Source organism: Lissotriton vulgaris, chromosome 2_1, assembly GCF_964263255.1.
Source record: "Lissotriton vulgaris chromosome 2_1, aLisVul1.2, whole genome shotgun sequence".
Lineage (NCBI taxonomy): Eukaryota > Metazoa > Chordata > Amphibia > Caudata > Salamandridae > Lissotriton > Lissotriton vulgaris.
This window is the reverse complement of record NC_141687.1, coordinates 906,902,265-906,921,469: the sequence shown is the minus strand read 5'-3', so window position 1 is coordinate 906,921,469 and position 19,205 is coordinate 906,902,265. Positions and strand designations below refer to the sequence as shown.

General features: G+C 44.0%; 1 protein-coding gene across 2 annotated transcripts in view; it reads right to left on the bottom strand.

The window, feature by feature from the left end:
• Positions 1-19,205, bottom strand: part of INPP5B (inositol polyphosphate-5-phosphatase B) — a 783,203-nt gene that overhangs the window by 578,985 nt on the left and 185,013 nt on the right. The gene's annotated exons all lie outside the window — the stretch shown is intronic.

Sequence of the window (19,205 nt, the reverse complement as noted above, 5' to 3'; positions counted from 1 at the left end):
CTTCACCCCTGAAGCCCTGCCCTGCCGCGCCTCACCACCCTTACCTGTGCTAGCCGCCGCTGATACCTATATAAACTGGATTCAAACTGCAACTTGAGCGCTTATTCATGGGGGACTACATGTGCCAGTATAAACCTGGTAGGAAACATGTTGCCTGTATGCCACAAATAACTTGTGAAGTTTTAATTCGGAACCACACATTAACATTATGACAATAAGGCATTTGGGATCTTAAACAAGCTTTAATTAATACAAACAATGTATGTCAAACTGAAAAATTCTATAAAGCAGGAGAACGGTTCGATTATGAACAACTTGCAGCTCTCCATTAATTACATGACCCAGAACCGGAAGTATAAAAGGATGGCAGCACTGCTTCATTATCATCACCTGTGGTTCTCCATAAACCATGTTTCCAAGAGGGCGTTTGCTAAAAGCTTCCTTGAAACCACTCAGAAATAGATCGAGAAGAAAAACGAAAGGAAGACGGGATTATACCCGGCTGAGGCCGTGAAAAAAACAGATAATAACGTGAGTATAAACACGACTGTTTGACCTAAAACAAATATACATGAAGTCACATTGTGGATTTGCAGAACATTGCAGTAATTTCCTTAGAGCGGCGTCCAAATAATGTTTGTGAGCAAACCATGACTCTTTAATTGGAAACACTGGATGCAAATTTCAAGCTGGGAAACATATTTGAAAAAGCAAACACAACTTTAGAGTAGGTTTTATTTATCTGTGATGAGTCCCATGACATTTGTACTGGATGTCTGTACACAGTTTGAAAAGTATTTACTGCGACGTTCAGAGTGATATATGTACAATGGATATTTGGCCTTAGGTCATAAGAAAATATTTATTTTGGAACACACTATATTTTCTCTTGCATTTATTTTTTTTAACTGCTTGTAGTGTACTTTACTACAATTAGTTGATGAACATTATCTCTTCCTGTAAATATTTTCTGGGACTTTGTATGGCCTGTGCTGACAAGCCATATTACACTTTGTGATTTTTGAGTTTAAATAATGAAAACACGGAAAAGTATTGTTAACTATATGTCTTCATATCTCGTGAGGGATTTTGGTGTTTATGTAAGTTGCTTGAGTCTTCCCCTGACTAAAGAACCCAGTGCCAAGTTTGGGCGAAACAATATTTTTAAAAGGCTTGTCCAGAATGAAGGGGGTGCAGGACAGATCAACAGGAAGTAGCTACAGTTCAGTCATGCGACGAGCTGGCGTCATTGCAGGTCAACAGGCACAGCAAGCAAATGTGCATAAGGTTCAAACGTGTACATATAAGAAATGTCAAGAAGGCCAAGGTAAGGCCCCACTGCAGCTCAAACAGTTTGGGAGGGGACGTGTGTATCAAGCTTTTAATAAACCGCATCACAACTGGTGATTTAAATAAGGATAGATAGGAAATACTAGAAGGCTCATGGGGCTGACAAATAATCTTTCCCAGTGCCCACTGCAAGGCTTTGCTGGGGCCAAGAAAGAACAGAAAAATCAAACAGAACGCTCAAAAGCTTAATCTGTATTGGGTCACTAGTTTGGGCACTACACCTGGTAATAAAGTTGTCCCAGCGCCTGGCATAGATGGATTTCATGGAAGGGCATCTGGCAGCGAGGATGACATCCACCACCTTGAGCGGCGACTCAAACGCAGCCATTTGCCACCCTCAATAACCATGCAGGGAAGTGTAAGTTGCAGAAGTTCTGATGAAAGATCCTACCCTGTTGCTGAGACACAAGGTCATCTCTGAGTGGCGGTCTGAATGGAGGACATATACTCATGCATAGGCATTCTGGGTACCACTGTCTCTTGACCCAGTCCGGGGTTTAGTTGTTCTTGCATCTTTTTCTTCAGAACATGGGGCGAAGAGGTAGTGGTGGAAAAAACGTACAGGAGCCCCTAGTTCTTTTCCAGCCGCAATGTGTCTCCTAATGAGTACTCTCCACCGTCAAAGACATCCCAGCAGCACATCTGGATGCAGGCAACACTTGTGATCTGCCAGCTGACTTCTGCTCAGTTTGTCCACTCTGGCATTCAGGGACTATGCCAGGTGCTTAACAACCAGAAATATTTTTTGCTTTTCCAACCATCTCCAGAGTCATACATCTTCCTGACACAGGGCCCAGGACTCCACTCCACCATGCTAGTTGCAGTGCCACATTGTGGTGATGTCGTCTGTGAGAACTTGCACCAGCCTCCCCTTGTTGGACAGAAAAACCTTCAGGGCCAAATAAATGGCCCACAGCTCCAGTGATCTGATGTGGAGCTGGGGCATCACTGGAGACCAGAGGCCTCTGTTTTCTAATTTCCCTAGATGACCCACCCCAAACAAATAGCGATGCATCCATCACCACTGCCCACTCTGGATGGGATAGCGAGGGTCATCTGGCACAGGACAATTTGTAATCGGTCAGTCACCACTGCAGATCTTGGGCTGTTTCCTTTTAGACCTGGTGTGGCCTTATTGATGAGCCCATTGGGATTTCAGGCTCAATTGCAGGGCTTGCTCGTCCACCTGGCATTGCTGACAAGTATGATGCAAGAGCTAAGAGACTAAGAAGCTTCAGAGCCATCCTCACCACAATCCAAGTCTGATTTCGAACACTGAGACCATATTCTAAATTTCTTTGACTCACTGAGATGGAGGAAAAGCCTTGAACTTCACCGTATCCAAGATCACCCCAAAGAATGGAAGCCTCTTTGAGGGACTATGGTGGGACTTTGGAACCCAATGATTTAAAGAGTTCTGCCATTATCCGGAGGAGATCTATGACTAACTTTAACAAGCCCACCTTCAGCAGCCAGTCATCAATGCAATGGAACTCCCGATCCCCAGAGATGGGCAGCGACAATGGCCATCACTATTGTGAACACCTGAGAAACAGAGGTGAGGGAGAAGGGGAGTGCGGCAAACTGAAATTGTTCCCGGCTCAGCTTGTACCATAGATATTGCTTGTGGTAGTGCTGGATGGGCATATAAAAAGACGCATTATGCAAGTTCAGGCATATCATCCAGACTCAGGGGTCCATGGGTAATTAGGATCTGAGCCAAAGTGAGCATTTTGAGGTTGTCCTTCCGCAAGAAGGCAGTCAGGGGGCGAAAGTCCAGGATAGGCCAGCTCCCCCTGTCTGTGTACTGGATGAGGAAGAAGTGTGAACAACAACCCTCACCTCTCTACGAGTCGGGTAAACATGCAATGACATCCTTGTAGAGTAATAAATATACTTCCTGCAGCGTGATGTACAGATGCTCCTCTGAACCTCATTCTGGTGCAAGAGGAAGGTGGGATGAGGATGAAATGAAAGGCAGGGTATAGTCTCCTTGAACAACACCCAAGACCCATGTGTTAAACATGATGATCTTCATCCTGGGAGGAAATGAGTTTTGCTTCCCAGCAGCTGAGCGTGAGCCATTAAGCACAAACTAAAACAGCTTGTTGGCCACAGTAGTAGGGGATGAGGAGGTGAAGGACTGATCCTCCTGCCATCCTGTGTGATGTCTGCAGGTGCCACATTTTCATCCCCCCAATTATTTGGTTGCCTTTCCCCAAGGAATGTGCTGTGACATTACTGTCCTTTAATCACTCCGGCTTGGAGTCCACCTTCTCTCTAAAGAGTCTAGACCCATCAGCAATGGTGGCACAAAAACCAATGTATCTCATCCACGCATGCTTTCAAAGCACAGCAGCTCTGCCAATGTAGTCTGCGTTGTCAAGGAATGCATGGATGACTTATTTTGCAGCAAATCTACAATAACTGATTGTCTGATCCAAGGAGGCTCTATGGTCTTCTCAGTACACCGGCAAAATCGTGCTGGTTATTTCTCCTAAACCATAGTTCTGGCAGCCTTAGATACAGACTGGTTATATACAAACTATGTTTCTTGATCTCAGTGCTAAACTGGCAGGAGAAAACAATTGTTTGCCAAAAGGATCAATCAGTTTGGGTCATCTATCTGGGGAATTGGTTAGGATTAACCTTACTGGTCGAAACCCAGAGAGTGGACCCGTCTAGAGCAGTGCACTTCATGAGGTAATCTGGATCACAGTGAGCAGGGCTGTGTCATCTGACTACTTGCTAGCAGCACAGTCTGTTTACATTTAATTCAAGGATGTATACAACTTTCAATTCTATAGTCAATGTTCCCGCAGACCAGTCATCAAACAATTGCATTTTCCAATATGTATGCCAAGATATTTCTTTTAGCCACATTAATACCTTTGGTTATTCGATATCAATGCAAAAATAACTTAAGCAAAGCAAATGGTGCAGCAGTTTCACAATCTGCAATAGTGTCAGGAGCTGATTTTGAATAATCTAAAATAGCTGCAGTACATGCCAGTAAAATAAGGAATTTCAGTCAATACTAGATATATACGTTTTAAGAAACAAAACCTCTCCCTATCATGCACCCATCCGTTCTCTCAACCATCCTCCATACGAACCTTTATTGATCACCTAAGATTAGAATGACTGGATTTCTTTGGAAAACATGGGGCAATGGTGTTTAAAACTGTCTGCTATTGCCATGGCTTTGGCTAATGCTACATTTAGGGCTCCCAGTTTTTTAGGGATTTAATTTTTTTACATTTTCATCCCTATTTGTCCAAATTTTTGTGCATTTGTTCAGTATTTATCTATATTGATCCACATTTATTTTGTGCGAAGTGTAAAAAGTTAAGCTGCAACAGGTATATTTCTACATTTGTTCAATTAACAAAGGTTTACTCATGTTTGAATGTCCAATGAGTTTTTGCCATTTACAGTACAATAGTCATCTGCATTGTGGAACAGCTTAAACAGATGTACTGCTGCAGTTATTTAAACCTCATTAGGAAATCTTTTTCATTTGTCTTTTTAACTCCCCTACTGTCAGTCTTCATAGCTATTACCTAGCACGCATGATTGACAGCAGTGAGAATGGAAAGGGGCGACCACTCGGTCCCCCCGAACGTATGGCGGAGTGCCTCGATCCCCCCGGGAAGCCATTTTTTGGCGGGAGGCGCGTCTCGGCTGGTATGCCCGAAGCGGCGTAGCCGGGGCGCGCTTTTTCCCGCTCTAGAGTGGGCTGGCCTAGACACCGACGTAACCAGCCCCGCCCACGGGACGGGCAGGGGCGGGTTTACGCCCGCCCTGAAGACGGATAAAAAGAGACGCAAGACCGGAAGACGTCCTCTTGTTCTTGTGCTCCGAAGCTGCACCTCCTCGCTACACGTGAGCTCGGGACAGAACGAAGAGCCAATTTTGAGCGTTTTGATCTTTTTCTTTGTCTTCTAGATACTTCGTCGGAGAGATGCCAAAGAAAGTCGCAAAGAAAATGTCGACCGACCAGATGGTGCGGGCCCTTTTCAAAGATATGGCAGACATAAAGAAACGGTTGGCAGAGCGAGACGGGGAGGAGGGTTCGGGCCCTGCGCCGGCTGGAGGGAGACCGAAGAGGCCGAGAAAGGTTCCAGCCGGTGGAGACATCCCGGTTCCCCCTGCACCGCTCGAGGCGCCGACCCCAGTTCCAATAGAGGGGAATCCAATCCCCGTTGTCGTCACCCCGACGTCCAAGGAAGACATGCCCCCCGAGCTGGCAGCACAGCTAGCAGCTTGGTTGGGGGATAGTAGTGAAAAGGAAAGCTGAGAGCCATAATTATATATTGATAATTACTTGAGCCACTGATTATAATGAAGACAAGAAGACCAGGTGCAACGAGGAGTACCCTCCATAATCCAAACAATTTACAGCATCTTAAAATCTGAAATGTCTGAGGGATCTCCTGTTATATGGGCAGGTCAGTGGAAGGCGAGGTTTAATGTGAAATAGTGCAGGGTGATGTGCTCAAGAAGACACACTAAAGACAGGCTAACTGCAGACTAAGCGGGGTGTAGTTAAGCCTAAGGAAGGATCTGGGAAGGCTCAAAGCAAAGAAGCTACAAGGACATATAGACTACGTCCAGTGAGCACCGTTCAGTAGGCTTCTCATGATATAATTCAAATATTTTATCAATATAAGGGAGCAAATTAAAATGAGGAGCTGAATGAACTAGTCAACGATTTATCTGTATTTACTATTTTCATGTAGCACACGCATTACCCAAAATGGGAATACAGGCGCTTTATAAGTAACAACTTGTTCATGTATCAAGAGATACTATTTGAAACAACAAGGAAATAAAATACAAGCAGCTCAGCAACTGGAGCATAAATACAATTCTATTTGTAATACATATACTTCAGTGGCTAGACAAAATAGTCTTTTTTTATAGAAAATATGTAAACAAATGTGCTATAAAAAGAGTTATTGAGAAAGCTGTTATGCAACACAGCAATAGAATGCATGACCACCCACCAAGACTGGAAAAAAAGGCTATTTGCAGCCCAGACAGTCAGGCAATGGAATACGCTAATTTTAGATGTACTTGAAGCCTCCTCCTGGGGTTTTAAGTTCGGGATGTACATGCTCCTGGGGTGGTGTGTGAGAGTGCCACGTTTTTACTACAAATTACAGAAATATCAAACGAGCCATCGTTATTTGGGTGGGTAAAATCTGATGATGTTTTAGCCATGAATGGCACGTGCCACAAACTATTGGAATTAGAAAGGAATAACATAGGTGCCCAGAAGATGAACCTGACTGACCTGAGGCATTTTCAGTAGACAGGCTTGTACACTGGGCATGACCACAACACGTTTAATGTGTGGGAATTTAGTAACCATGAAAATCAACAGGTGAGCAGGGGGAGTACCCGCGAGCCTATCGGGAAAGCCATTGATTCATCAATACTGTTTTTATCTTTACTGGATTTTTGTAAAGCGCCTTTTCAATAGCATTTTATTTTTATTTTTTACTTTGGGCTTTTGTAAAGTGCAACCCGCCATAATTCAGAAAAAAGTGGCAAGAAACAGATAGTTTGGACAACATCGTTTCAGGATACGATGCAGAAGGCAGACTAAGGAATATTGCTGAGTCTTAGTGCGCCTTGTGTCTCAGTTGTGTGAGAGTGTTTCGTCGCTCGGTGTGAAGCACATGCGCTTTGAGGGTTCCATGTTTGAGCATGTTCCTTTTAGTGTCAATCAGAATGGCTTTGGAACTGGGTCAGCTGATAAAACCGAAAGCTTTGGCCACGTGCGTGACTTAGGACGCACTTCCATGATGATACTTGGAAACTGAAGCTTTATGTTCCTCTAAATGTAGACACGCGTGAGATTCATAGGGATACACCATCGATCCATGTCACCAACAAAGTAATGCATCACTACTGGTCGTATCTTTTTCATATCACTGTTTTCAGGCATGCTAGTTATGCTAGTTACATTTGATCTAAAGTGCTCAAGGACTACATCACGCAGAATTGATTAGATAATTTTTATTTCCTTTTATTTGTATTTATTAAACAAGTGCACAATACGGTACAGTACAGGGTGTCATACAGGCAAATTGTACAGATTAATAAGTACATATTCTCCTAGTGGCAGCAGTACGCTGTAACCAGGTCTTATATTAAACCTGTTCAGCATGGTGGTGGATTTGGCTTAATGGCATCTTTATATATTATACAGTTCCACATCAATAACTCAATTATACTGTGGAATACATCTAGGAATGAACCACCCAAGGAAAAACATAATGACCAACAACTGTGGCGCAGCAGCAGGACGCCAAGGGGTATGATCACTCCCATCATTTTGATAAGAATGCATTGATCAGATTATTAAAGGAAACCGAGCAGTGCAGCCTGCATCTTTGAAGACATTGACTCATCTGCTGAACATCAATGAAGGAAGTCCCCACACCATCACCACTGTTTTAGAACAGTTACATATCTGGCTATCTGTCTGCCTATTCTAAGATGCACTGTGTGTTACTTTTTCATTGCATGCCACCTTTTAGTGACTCCAGAGGATTGTATGGGTTGGGAACAATATCCTCCCTCATGGAAGAAGATAAGGGGGGAGGGGGGAGAATGAGACCAATCAGGTGGGATGGAGCTCAGAGCTGATGTTCTTCAACCAAAGCCATTGGAAGTCCCTAAGATCTATTTAGAAAACAAATGTGAATAACTCAGTTTCATTCATGAGCTTCCTGAAGCGAAAGTGATTGGTTCCGAGCATCAGGGAAGGGCTAGGGGTGGTCCACAGTCTTGAACCTTGAACTTCAGGGTCTGCCTCTGCGCTTCCTCTACTCTTCCTGGCATCAGGTTTGCACCAGAAGAGCACACGTGTCTGGCTGGGCTGTAACCTAGGCTAGGTTTTGCTTGTGCTTTTCCCAGAATGCTCTTTGGGCTATAAACAGGGCCTTGCGCTTGATCTCGTCTTTAGCCTGGTATTGTGTGTGCAGGGCTACAGGTCCTTAGATTGCCTCGTACTTCAATAAATTGTATTGCACATAACATTTTGACTTTGAGGCAGAATGTTGGTGTAATTGCAGAAGCACTTGGTGCCCAATTTAGCGCTTTAGCACTCATTCCAATCCAGGAGCATACCATGAACAAACATGAGTAACCATAAAACAAGAACCTTGCGCACTGTTAAAAAATGACACAAGCAGTGGTCACATTCACAATGTAAAATGATGCAAAAGGGCACACAACGACTCAATCAATCAATCATGATCTTTATTCGGATATGTGTTATCCATAAAAGTACATACATTTCACATAATCCATTGTTAATAAAAGATTGTGACTAAATCTGGATTAAATTGCAGGCTTATCGCTTAGGTATTTCTCATTGTCAGTTACATAATCCTTCACCAAGTTTAGATCTACATCTAATCAATAAAATATTACATGGGTATCACACATAACCAATTACAGCTTCAATGCTAAAGTGCAGGGTGCGATGTGCAAATATGCAGGGGGCGAGTAAATTAGCAAATCACATGACCAATTACAGCTTCGATACTAAAGTGCCAAGGTGCAGTGTACAAATATGCAGGGAACAAACAAAGTAGTAAGTCACACTGCCAGTTCCAACTTCAGTACTAAAGTGCCAGAGTGCAATGTGCAAATTGATGATCAAATTGATGATCACAGAGCCAATTGCAACCTCAATACTAAAGTGCAAAGTACGATGTGGAAATATGTATGAAGTAGGCAAGTTAATAAATAACGTTAAAATTACAAATAGCAGCATTGTAAAGAAGTCCCAATGTACAAAAACAGGGAACAAATTGTAAACAAAGTACTCTATACGCCCTCATATTAATTGTGTTACATATTACCCTATTTGAGAATACGATCCAGAGGTGTATATAAAAATGCAACCTAGTCCAACATTCAAGGAAGAACGTGAACGGATAGCCATTTTCAGAAAAGTACATACTTTGTATATTAAATCCACATTTTTAACCTGCAGGATCATTTTATAGGCAACCTTAAAATCCGTTATCCCCTTTGACCTAAAAAACGGTATGAATAACTGAATACTATATTTTTGATAAAAGGTGCAGAAAAACAGGAAATGCAGCATGGGCTGTTTTCCTATATTGCCACATGGGCAAGCCAGATCGTCGATATAAGGTTGCTATCCTAAGGGGAAACACAGCAAATATTTTATTGTACCCAATCTAAGGCGGAAAAGAAGGCTTGGCCCCCAGCGAGTAATATCTTTTAACAGATAACTGGCAGGTAGACAGGATGGGGGTCCTCCTTCTTCTGCCATTGTTATGTATTGTCTCACGGATACTTTAGTAGACTCCTGGCTATGTCTTATGTCCCCGTAATGTTTGTATAATATTTTGCGAATAGACTTTCCATGAATACTATCTAATTGATCAGGATTATAAAAAATGTGGCTAAGGTTAACAGCTGTCAGGTTTGCCCGTACTTCCACAATCCATGGTATATCACCCCCCTCTGTCACACAACGACTCCATGTCAAATGAGAAACAATTTTCTTTAACAACTTAAGGCATTATAGGAATTGTAGTTTTTGCTCATTTCAACTGAACCCCTGACCTGTCCTCCCAGATGACATGCACTCATCTAGTAAGCATAACAATGTCTCATGCTTTCTCATTGGCTAAGTGGTAAAAATGTGACTACATCATTCTACTCAAAGGTTTTACAATGGTTTTTGGGACAGGAGTGCTTAAGACGTGGTTTAAGCCACTCGAGTTGTGCTCCTTTAAGCATTGGTGACAGCAGATGTGTTTGTTAAACACTGGATAGTATAAATAAATGTTACAGGCTGGTGAAAAATCACACAGACACTTGAAAGGTTGTGATATGCCGCGAGGTGGGCGGGCTCCTGTTAAGGTTGGCAGATCGCTGACACAAGCCTGTTCCAGACCTCCAACCATTTAGGCGACTGGGCAGGTCAATGGACACTGAGTTTACCACAGACCAGGCCCTCTCAAAGCTCGAGGGACACAGTCACATGTTTATTGTATTGTAATTGCATTTAGACAGCGCTCATAAGGCACTGAAGCACTAATCCATAGCCCAAGGTTAATCTAGTGTTTATTGTTGTCTATTGGTTGAATATTGGTCAGTATTTGTTATTATTGAGTATTGGGATTAGTATTGCACTATAAAGGAAACCTTTACATGCATTTACACCAGTTTTCTTCTGGTAGATTAAAGTATTAGGAGTTAGATGTGATCATTCACAAGGGGTTTGTGAGTGCATACAGTGGTTATTGGGATGAATGGATGAGCTAGAGCAGATGAGTTAGGTAGCAGGGATATCATTTAAAATAAGGAGGTTGTGATCTATGAGGGGAAGTGTGGACAAATTGCAGATATACAGTAATAAAGAATAGACTGACAGGCATGTGGTTTGGGGTACTCCACACTCTAAGAGGATAAGGAGTGATGGATTTTATAGAAAGGAAGACGGTGTTAGTTTTAGGTGTGGTCACTTTTTCAAGCATATATTAAAAAACCTAAAGGAGGCAGTAAAACTGTCTAAATATAAGCAATATTGTTTGCAGGTGGGATAGCATATTGCACTGTAGCATTTAAATAGCGCTTACTGCAACATGTGGGGCACCCGATCACCTTTCCACACAGCACACTACACCAAGATATGTTAAACTATGTAGACAAACGTCTACTCTGTAACAAAAGCTTAACTGGAAACTTGTGAAGCACTTACTTGATTTAATATGGGGATGTTTCCAAGGTGAATGGGTTGGTCTTGTTCTCCCATCATTATTATTGGGTGGTGAAGGGCACCTGTTTGTAGACAGCCAGGCCAACATTTGTTTGGCCACCTGTCTTTTTGAAAAAGATCATCCTGATTCTCTGAAGGGTCAGCTTGAGAACAACCATCTATTAATCATTCTTCCGAACTCCCAGTGATTCTAGGTGGCTCGAGTCGTTGCAGGTGGGGAGCTACTGGCAAGCCGGATATTTGACGTCTGAAGCCTAAGACCTACAGGTCCTTCAGATGTCCCACTGAGATTGTGAATTCCCTACAGAGAGAATCGCATGGAAACCTATATTTCAATGTTCTGGAGCACAAAAAAACATGTTTTTCTTATTTGGTCATAACTGAAGAAAAAAAAACCCATAGTAACCTAACTCAGGCTTGAATAAGCTTTTTTGGTGTTTTTTCTTTCAGTTTATTATTAATATTTATGTAAAGCAGTTCCTCAGAAAAAGAAAGAGACTTTGTGAGGTTCCCCATTTAGGAGAGAGAAATAATACAATAAACAGCATTAACAATCCACCAACACTTGAAATTACTTGATCAAATGCTTGTTTTTGTCCTGAGTGCAGGTACTCACCATTTAGAGTACCTGTTAGCTCCTGAGAAGGGCAGGTACTCTTCAATTAAATGGATTACATCAATGCTGAAAAATGCAGGTACTCTCCGTTTCAAAGTAAATAAGTGTAGGTACTCAGTACCGGAGACTACCTGCCCATTTAAAGCACTGGAGACTATACTTTACTGCTGAGGGTGCAGAGAGCCAAGAAAGGTACATTTGGAGCTACAGGTTATGGCTGATGAAGGCTAACTAAGGAGGTAAAAAAACGGTACTTTAGCAGGTAAAGCAGTGGAAAGTTGGTGGGATAACAGACACAGAATAGGACTGACATCTCTGTCACAGTTGTAATGATGGTCCTCTAACTCAGCAAGAAGGCACCTCTTCTGTTTCCTAGCCTATCTGGTACTTTCTGCTGAAGATGGAAAAGAAACCAAAAACGTGTCCAGAAATGTAACAGTGGTTGCATCCACGCTGGTGGTAAACAGATTTCTACTTGCACTATGGATTACAGCTACTGTAATGTTATGGGAAAATAGGTGATGACTTGCTGGTAGCGTACCTCGTCCTCGCTCGATTACTTGGCTTCCCGGGAGACAGTTGGTTGATGAGCCAAAAGCTGCACCTACATGCTTTAGGCAGACAATACAAGTTCAAGAACCCCCAAACCTACCTACTACTTTCTGCTGTAGACAGGCAAGAGCAGATGTAATAGTATCCTGCAATTCTAACAATGGCTTTGGTGGCAAAGACTTTTTTACTTCCAGACACGTCATGAGCTGCATCTCCCAGAATGCAATGGTAGAGCCAGTGCCGGATTAAACCATGTGGAGGCCCCTAGGCAGTAGAAATGTCGCCCCCTCCCTACATATTATCTTCTAATACCCAGTGCAACAAATTTATTTCCAAACTGACAGATGCCAGAAGTTGAGGTTTTAAGAGACCATCTGTTATGTGAATCTGATGTAGCTGGTTTATATACTTTAAGTTATTAATGGGTACATTACATTGATACTATAGAGACTTTAATGTAAATTTGTGTGTTTCTTTAAGTTGATTCCTTCTTTTCAATCTTTTGGCAACAATATTTAAGAAAATGTGATTGTAATTTTCTTTCAAGATCAAATCAATATTAATTTGACCCGGTGTCGCAGGCCCCTAAAAAGAGTGGGGCCCATAGGTCAATTCCTACTTTGTCTATTTGGTAATCCGGAACTGGGGAGAGCTGGTGCTGACCTTCTGCCAGTGTCTTTCCTCCCTTATGATTGTTGTATGGAATGTATGGATATACTTAGCGAAAACACAGATAGAGGCCATGTCTGGTCAGGTGGAATCCGGAGTCACGCACAGATTTTTAGGCACACTTTAGGGAACATTCATAATCACGCCCGGTCTCTTGCAGTGGATTCATAGTTAGGATTCTTTGGCCACGAGCCTTTTACAGACACCCTCACCACCTCCTTTTTCATCCCACTTAAGACACTGACTAAAGACCTTCTGCTAGTACTTTGTAAAACCTTGGGCCAATAATAAATTTTGCAGTGAATAATTTATCAACATCATGGTTGTGAAAACGTTTCACAAATTTGCTATCTAATTGTTACATCTAGTTGACGAATGATTACAAAAATGAGAACTGAAACCACAATGAGAGCTTGTGGTTGACTAAATGCATAGCAAAAAAAGGAAATTGATATAGTTGACGAGTTAGTCATGCTGCTCTACAGAAAGACTTATGGAAATGAGCATGTCAAAGCAGAGCAGTCTAGAAAAGGGTTATCAGATTCATGCACTGGATGCAATGTAAGCCCTGACAGATTCTACTTCCAGGAAAACATTGGGAGACATGGATGAACAAACCAGGTACATGCAAAAAGAATGATGATGGTGTGATCCTAGCTGATACTTTTAAACCTACTGTTGAAAAATGTAATGTTAACAAACCATAAATGGTCCTGAAATAGAAACACACAGCTATGGATAAAATATCTGTATGTTTTCCTTGCCACGACTTGGGACTGATTTAGAGTAGGTTTTAACTGAAAACACCCAATTTCTAAATGAAGTGCTGAATCCAGAAGAGACTCCAGCAGTGGAATTCCACCACCATCCTATGCACCTAGTTAAAGAAACCACTCTGGCTGATTCCCCTGAAACTTTAGCACCTCCTCTAGAAATTGAAGGATTTCCCATTAACCCTCACCTCCAAATCAGGCCCTTGTGTTTAGTGATGAGAGGTTCTATGATACAAGGAAATTGGATTTGAACACAGAATTGTGACAGAGCCAACTACACAAAGTTAGCTGGACAAACAACAGGAACTTAGGTTCACAAATGCGCACATCATGAGTAAAAAAGATCAGACTGCCACAACCAGGCATAACGAGGTCCCATGTGATTAAGTGACAAAGCTTTCTTGACAATCACTTTGCATCATCTCAAAAACCTCAGGGCCTCCTGCCGCTGCAACCGTTCCTGCAGAAAGTTTGCACAGAGAAGTGACCAGGGGCTGAATTGCATACAGAAATGAAGTGACTTTCCAAGAACATTCCACAGGACAACAACCCAGAAACCATGAAGCTTTTTCTAATTATTTGAAGCATTAAAGAGTCTAGTGTGTTCTGGGCTTCAGTTTTATGATGGCCAACACCAGCTTGGAGAGGACAACTAAAAATATCTAAATGGACATAGAGCGAACTTGAAGAAGGGGACATTGAGCACCTGATCAACTTCCCAACATGACCGATCTTGCAGAAAAATGATAAATGGTCCTGGCGTCCAAGGAGACCAGCTTTTGTTAAAACAAATTCCTTTTATACAACTTCACCAGATCATCAGTTTAACAATCTTGAGTTGGACATCACTGGTTCTCTGCAAACACATCAGGAACCTCCTTAACGTCATGAAAACAGACAATAAGCTGAATATGTAATCATTACAAGAATCAATGAGCTCTTTAGCCTTGTACACTGGCAGATACTGGGCACACCAGAACAATACAATGATGATCAATGTACATGCAACAGAACGGACCTTTACTCAAAGATAGACTAATGGCATTATCAGGTAATCTAAGGACTGAAGACATTTGAAGGCAATCTTCATATCATCAGTTAAAGACTCTAAAACCCACACAACAACGAATGATATTGAACTATGTTGGCCGTGATCGTGCCTGCTGAGAGAGACGATAATCCAATGAAATCCAGCAATGTTTTACCTCATTCCTCTATAATTGACCAAAGATTCTCTGAGGTTTCCCATGAACTTACTTGGCCAGGACTGGCATTCAATTTGAAACTAAACTCTTTGGCCAAGAAATAGCTGTAGCTGTATCTTAGGTGATTGTTATCACTTTTTAGATAATTAAGATAAACATTGTTTATAGAAAAACGTGAGTAGGGTTGGGAAGTTGTGCCCCGTCCCGAAGAAGGCACACCAGTACCGAAACATGTCGACGCACACCAGAGGTTCTGTCCCTAATTAAGACAACTAACCTCGTTTTTTTGCACACCTTTTTAACAGCACCAGCTAGGGGTACCGAATAAAGTTTTTTTCACATCACCCACTAGCCAGGTACTTTTTAACCTTTCACCACACCCTTCACTCACATTAATCCATTCACTTGCACTCAACACACACCACACATAGTCAACCTTGTCAACGCTCCCGCGTAGTCGCAGGTCGTAGCGTGCCGCATCCCCTTAGCGGGATGCGAAGACCCCGATGATGAAGCATGACACCAAGGGGCCTGTTGGTGTGTGAGGGGTATTTTACACAACACTGAGTGTTCCCCATCCTTGTGGTGCACACTGGAAGTAGGATTCTTCTTGTTTATTTATCAGTGCCCGTGGAGTAGGAATCCTATCTTTGTACTCTACCTCCCTTCCTTGTTATTTGTAGGACATGGATTGCCAGAGCTCCTGCAGCCTTCATTCCCTAAAGCCTCTCAAAGCTCAACTATAAACCTGAAATTAAACTCAGTGGTGTCGGAACACCTCCCGAGGTAGGCGACCGCCGCTGGACAGTCGGTGTTCCCCGTACCTGTTGGGCAGCCATGCAGCAGTCCCCCTGGTGTTACACAGGACCGCAGAAGCCATCTTGACCTGACCACTTCGAGCCGGGATACGCTCTGTGCCCTCCGAACTTGCTGAGGAGTCATATGGCAGTAGTCTCTGAAGCAGCATGGGATGGTGGCGCTATCTTGGTCTCGGACGCTCGGGGGCTGGCGCACTTGTGGGGGAGAGATTCCGGCCACTTGGGGGCCATCACCGAGGAAGCCGCCCTCCCTCCCTTTCTCTTGGTCCCAGCTGGGAGGACCCAGGGCAACACCTCACCAGCTGATCTGGTGAGGTGTTGCTCCTGTTTGGGCCTTGCTGAGCCCCTGAGTCCAATGTGGAGGGCCCTCTGCAGACCTGTGAATGCCTTCCAGCATGTGTTCTGGCAGAGACATTGCCTGCTGCAGCTAAGGCTGCCACAGCCTCCTTGTTAGCCGACCTCCTCCCTGTGAAGGCCTGATTCATGGTAAGCAGCGGGCACTGCCCAATCTGGGGGCAGGGATGACCTGTCGGGCCCTGCCTTTCATGTTCCTGCTACTCCTTGGCACTTGCTCTGCTGCGGATATCTCTGCACCCCTGGTGACACCTTGCAGCATGTTCCCTGGAAGGGCCCTGCATTGACTCGGAGCAGCCTTGGCTGTGCCCATCAGGCATCACAGACTCTGCGAGGTCCAAGAGGAAGCGCGGCCCGGGGTTTGACATCACACAGGACTTTCATTGCGGGGTGGGGGCAGGTGACCCCGGGGCCTTCTTCTCTAACTGTGTTCTGGCCTTGATGGCCGCTGCCTCCCTCGTGGGGCCTTTAGGGGGTCCCCTCCTGGCCGTTTCCTCCCTCCTGGAGGTGTGGTGAACCCCCTTCAATTTCTGTAGTGGGAGAAACTGCCCTGCGAGCGCTTGTGGCCCTTGAGACCGCCCTTACCTCAGCATATCAGGGGCGAACTGTGCATCACTGAGGAGCCCGCAGTTCACGTGGCCTCAAAGCCTTTCTGAACTTGAATTCTCTGCGGCTCCCAGGTGCCTGGGTGTCCTGACTGCAGTCACTGCACTGCCTGGAACTGTAAGTTCATTGGCCCTTGCTGAGACTGCCTGTCCTTCACTCTACTGACCTTGGGGCACTTGGCCTGACTGCACTTTTCAGACTCTCGCCTGCCTCACACTGCTGCCATATTTTAGTGCTCCTTCAACATCACTGATCCCCACACTGTGAGGGCCTTGCTCCTTTGGTCCACTAGTCACCTGCTCACGGTCAGTGGGGTGTCCAGATCTGTGTCTTTCTGTTAACTGCCCATGAGGCTTGAAGCAGCGCAGCCTGGCCTACTATGCCCAGAGGCAGGTCCAACAAAGACAGTTCTGTGGCCTCCCTTTGGGCTAAAATTACTGTCTCCAACATGAGCAGCAAGAAAGATCTATTCACGCAGCTTCCTCTGCCCCAGCCCTCTTCACCATGCAGGACTACTTGGAGACATTTCTGATGTATGTCCGTCAAGAGATTGGCTCTTTGAAAACAGCTATTTAAAGCTGCTTCAATGACTTGGGCAGGGACGGAACTGCAGTGGGAGACCGGTTTGACGATCTGGAATGCACCATTGACTCCTGTGCAGAGGATCAGAAAGACCTCTAGAGAAGGGTCAATGCAGTGGAGGTACAGCATATCGAAATCCAGGCCAAACAGGAAGGCTTGGAGAACCGGGGCCGACGCAACAACCTGTGTATCAGAGGCCTTCCTTGAGGGGCAGAGTGGGATGATATCTTGTCCTTAACTAGAGATCTGCTGTTGGACATCCGGGGCAAATCAGAGGACCCCCCCGGTTATCGACAGAGCACATAGGGTCATTGCGACTCCCGGCACACCATATATGTCCCTGCCCCCGGACATTCTCACCAAGTTTCACTTTTTCCAGGACAAAGAAGTGGTGCAACGGGCAGTGAGGGGAAAAGCGAACATTGTGTTTTGCAGCCTCACTATGCATATCTACCAGTACCTCAACCCACTGTCCCTGAAGAAGTGGCAGAACACTTATGAACACAGGGGATCAAATATCAAGGGGTCCATCCCTTTAGCCTGCTTTTCACTTGGAACAGAAAGCAACAAATGGTCCTTTCCCTCACGGAGGCCAAGACAAATCCTCATCTCCCAGGGGTCTCCCATAGCAGAGATACTTCGCCCTCACCTTCTACACGTCCAGATTCATGGTGACCTAAATGATCTACAGCCCAGAGACCCGGGCACAAACGCAACAATAAGGAGGCACAAGACTTGCACTCGGTGAGGGAAGACATTATTGCACACCTCCAAAAGATGAAGACGGAATGCGTAACATTCCTCACCACAGGAAACTAACATAAGAAAAACACGTTCATGTCTTGCTGCTGGACTGCTTCCAGCATTCACCGGCCCACTGAAGATTAACCCACTTAGAAGGGCTCAGGGCTCAGACTTTAGATGCTTACTTGTTGTATTTAACATTTTTCTTCTCTTCCATTACAGGATTGACTAGCCACAGGGGATTGCTTGTACCTAAGGGCCTTGGAAAAGTTATCCAGTACTGTATCTCAGAGGGTGGTTCACATAAGGTTGTGGCAAAACGGGTACCTATATTAATTATATTATTATCCTCTTATCTTTTATTCTTATACAAGGGACATGAAGCATTTTATGGACATGAAATTGTTACTTTGTATTTATTCTGTGCTTTTATGATCTTCTTTTTTAAACTGATCGAATAAAGAAATGAATGAATGAATGACGGGCCGCTCAGCTTGCTCTCTGGTGTTGCTCCTGGTCTCTCGCTACCTCTTGACGTGCTCACCTCAGTGGTTCACAAGGTTGGACCTTGTTGGCCCCTTTAGTTACCCCCTGCACATTCTTAACCCATGCCCTCCTTGATAGGTCTCATCAATACATTTTGTGGATCTTACCGTATATTGGCAGCACAGAGGGGATTTCTCTCTATTAACCATCACACACAGGATGGTGATCTGCCTCTCTAGAAGTGCACTGAATGTTCTACACTTTACATGGGTACCACACATTATAAGAAGTTGCTGTCTTTTAACGTCCCCAGATAACAGCACCAGGTCTGGTGTTTTCTCATACAACACAACCTAATGATATTCTCTTGCAAGAGACCCACCTGCTTCGAACCAATTGCCACCGCATTGCCCATCCCAGAAACCCACTCCAAAATTGGCTGTACACCAATTCTAAAACCCTAGGTGGTGCCATACTTTGCAGGAGAGGCTTCACATAAAAGTTGTTAAAGTTACTAGGGATCCCAGTAGGCGATTCGTCTCTTAAATTAAGGAGAGAGGTAGAAACACGCTAATGCTTCTTAAACTTTATGGCCCGAACCAAGCGTGGGATGCATTGATACAACAGACCCTCTCAGAACAACAAAAGTTTGCTTGGGGTGAAAGTATGGTG